This window comes from Neomonachus schauinslandi, chromosome 1 (genome assembly GCF_002201575.2).
Source record: "Neomonachus schauinslandi chromosome 1, ASM220157v2, whole genome shotgun sequence".
Taxonomy (NCBI): Eukaryota; Metazoa; Chordata; class Mammalia; order Carnivora; family Phocidae; genus Neomonachus; species Neomonachus schauinslandi.
Genome location: NC_058403.1, coordinates 84,883,530 through 84,887,361, shown reverse-complemented (window position 1 = coordinate 84,887,361; position 3,832 = coordinate 84,883,530). Strand labels below are relative to the sequence as shown.

The window sequence follows — 3,832 nt, the reverse complement described above, 5'->3', positions numbered from 1 at the left end:
GGCTTATTACTTCTAAGAGCCTCCTCCCTTGAACTGTCCCAAGGACTTCATTTATCCCTCAAGTTGCAAGTGTACATGCTCAGTGACATTTAATATTAGTGTGTCCAGCATTTACGTCTGCTCTGTTCTAGCTTTCCCCTTACTTCAACCATGTAATCCTAATACCCCATTTCCAGGGATAAAAGGCAAAATCAAAACAGGCTGCATAATTTTTGAGGCCCAGTGAAAATGAAAATGCAAGGCCCTTGTTCAAAATTTATTAAGAATTTCAAGATGGTGGGCGCCTGGGTGGCTCAGTTGGTTAAGCAACTGCCTTCGGCTCAGGTCATGATCCTGGAGTCCCAGGTTCGAGTCCCGCATCAGGCTCCCTGCTTGGCAGGGAGTCTGCTTCTCCCTCTGACCCTCCTCCCTCTCATGCTCTCTGTCTCTCATTCTCTCTCTCTCAAATAAATAAATAAAATCTTTAAAAAAAAAAAAAAGAATTTCAAGATGGTGGGGAGCCTGGGTGGCGCAGTCGGTTGAGCATCCAACTCGGTTGAGCATCCAACTCTTGGTTTTGTCTCACACCGTGATCTCAAGGTTGTGTGATCTAACCCTGTGTCCAGTTCTCTCTGCACAGTCTGCTTAAAACTCTCTCTCCCTCTCCCTCTCCCCTCCATTTTCTCTCTCTCTCAAATAAATAAATCTTAAAAAAAAATTTCAAGATGGTGACAATCAAGCATTAAACTAAGTGTAGGGCCTTTTCGGTTGCACAGGTTGCACACTCATGAAGCTGACCTTGGTCAAAATATTTAACAACTGTTAAGGGGTAGCCCAATTGATCAAATGGCAGGTCAGCCATAGCAGCCAAGCAGGGTTGTGGAGTTTCTCTTTTAGTAGCTGGATGAGGAGGGGAGGTCCAGGGGACATGGCATGGGCCAAGGTAATGGGCAGCAGACAGGTACTAAGGGGATTCCAGCAGTGGTTATATAACAATATATAGGGATGTATCAGGATTTCAGCCTTGGGGATGGCCCCACTGGTGTCCACTGACTGATCAGCCCAGGCCCTGGCAAGTGAATCTGATGACCTTTCTTGTAGTCCATTCCCCTGAGTAAGTCAGGAAGTAGGTTTGTAACCCAAGCTGGACTATGAGTTTTTTATTTGGAGCTGCAGAAGGAGCACCTTCCCATCTCCCCCTTCCAGGTCCCCACTATATACTCATTCTTACAAGAGCACCAAACCAGGATTTTTCAGGGTACAGATTACTTTCTTCAGGGTCTCTATACATACTCTTCTTTTCTTTTTAAATAGACTTTATTTTTATTTTTAAGATTTTATTTTTTTATTTGAGACGGAGAAAGGATAAGCGAGAAAGAGTGCACGCACAAGCTGGGGGAGATGCAGAGAGAGAGAGAGAGAGAAGCAGGCTCCCTGCTGGAGCTGGGAGCCCGACGTGGGCCTCGATCCCAGGACCCTGAGATCTTGACCTGAGCCAAAGGCAGACGCTTAACCGACTGAGCAACCCAGGCACCCCTAGACTTTATTTTTAGAGCAGTTTTAGGTTCTTAGCAAAATCGAGCAGAAAGTACAGAGAGTTCCCACATACTTCCTCCTCCAACACATGCATAGTCTCCCCCACTGTCGACGTCACAAACTGGAAGGGTAAATTTGTTGCCATCATTCAACCTACGTTAGGACCTAAAGTCCATAGTTTACATGAGGGTTCACGCTTGGTGTTGTACATTCTCTGAGTGTTGACAAATGTATATTGGCACATACCCACCATTTATAGTATCGTACAAAATAGTTTCACTGCCCTAAAAATCTTCTGTATGCTACCTATTTATCCCTCCCTCCCACCCCTGGCAACAACTGATCCTTTCATTTTCTCCATAGTTTAGCCATTTCCAGAATGTCATATAGCCGGAATCATACAGTATGTTGTCTTTTCAAATTGGCTTCTTTCACTTAGTAATATGCATTTAAGGTTCTTCCATATTTTTTCATGGCTTGATAGCCCATTTCTTTTTGGTACTGAATAAATTCCACTGTCAAAATGTACCACAGTTGATTTATGCATTTACCTACTGAAGGACATCTTGGTTACTTCCAGGTTTTGGCAATTAAGACTAAAACTGCTATAAACGTCTGTGTGCAAGTTTTGTGTGGACTTAAGTTTCAACTCATTTGGGTAAATTTGAAGGAGCACAATGGCTGGATCATATGGTAAGAGTATATTCAGTTTTGTTAGAAACAACTAAATTGTCTCCCAAAGTGGCTGTACCATTTTGCATTCTTAAAAGCAATAATGAGAGTTCCTGTTGCTCCACGTCCCTCTCAACATTCTCTGTGGGCAGTGCTTTGGAGTTTGGCCATTTTAATGGTATGTAGTGATATCTCATTTATTTTTTAATTTTTTTATTTTAGAGACAGAGAGAGAGAGTGGGGTGGGGGAAGGACAGAAGGAGAGGGAGAGAGAATCTCAAGCAGACACTCTGCCGAACGCAGAGCCTGACACAGAGCTTGATCTCACGATCCTGAGATCATGACCTGAACCGAAACCAAGAGGCAGATGTTTAACCAACTGAGCCATCCAGGTGCCCCATGATGTCTTGTTTTAATTTGTAATTCCCTAATGACATATGATGTCAGCATCTTTTCATATGCTTATCTGCCATCCGTATATCTTATTTTTTTTTCCTTTGAAAAAATGTTATGGGACTGGATAGAGATAGGCATTTATTTGCCAGAAAGGATGATCCCATCATACTTCTACTGGAATCAACACAGAGCCTTCTCTTTGCTAATTCTGTTTGGTCCCAATACATCCCGTCCTGTGCTTGTTGTCGGCAGTGTTGAAACCTGGCCTACTCAGCACCATGTAGGGATACAGGCCGCGGATACCAAAGCTTAGGTCATACTTGATTCCCAAATCAATGTGTTCTTGGATCCCAAAACCAAAGTTTCCAGCATCTGAGAAGTTATTTTTCTTAACTCATTCACTCATGCCTTTAGACCTTCCTCTTGAATTTCTTCTGTGTTGGCCACATGGACTGTGCAATCTTTTCATTTCTCCTGATGCCCAAGGTTCTGATGGTATATCTAGCTTTGGAGAACACAGAGGTTTGGCCTGTGCGCTGCTCCAGCACCTTGGTCACCAGGATCAGTCTGTCTCTACTCTCTCAACACAGGCATTGTGGCAGTTTGTGGATGCAAAGTTCCCACATGGGATTCTCTTTTTTCATCCTGATCTTGTGCCATGATGGAGAATGGGGAAAATATCTGTATATCTTCTCTGGTGATGCAGTCTGCTCAGGACTTTTGCCCATTTTTAAAATCAAGTTGTTTGTTTTTCTTGTTGTTGAAATTTAGAGGTTCTATGTACATTTTGGATAATAGAGGTTTTTTTTTTTAATCAAATTTGTCTTTTGCAAACATTTTCTCCTAGTCTGCGCATGTCTTCTCATTCTCTTCACAGCATCTTCCACAGAAGCATTATCCATTTTTTCATTCAAGAAATAGCCTATTTGGGACACCTGGGTGGCTCAGTCAGTTAAGCATCTGCCTTCGGCTCAGGTCATGATCCCAGGGTCCTGGGATCGAGTCCCGTGTCGGGCTCCCAGCTCAGCGGGGAGCCTGCTTCTCCCTCTCCCTCTGCTGCTCCCCCTGTTTGTGCTCTCTCTCCCCCCCCCACCCGACAAATAAATAAATAAAATCTTTAGAAAAAAAAAAAAACAAGAAATAGCCTATTCAACTGAGGGGACAACTCAGTAGACAAGAAGATCCCTGCCTTCATGAAGCTTACACTTTAACAGAGAAAATGAGAAAGAGATAAAGGAATAAACATATA

The 3,832-nt window shown here is 43.2% G+C and overlaps 1 pseudogene; it reads right to left on the bottom strand.

The window, feature by feature from the left end:
* Positions 1 to 2,721: 2,721 nt before the first annotated feature.
* LOC110582562 lies at positions 2,722 to 3,243 on the bottom strand (annotated as a pseudogene).
* Positions 3,244 to 3,832: the final 589 nt, after the last annotated feature.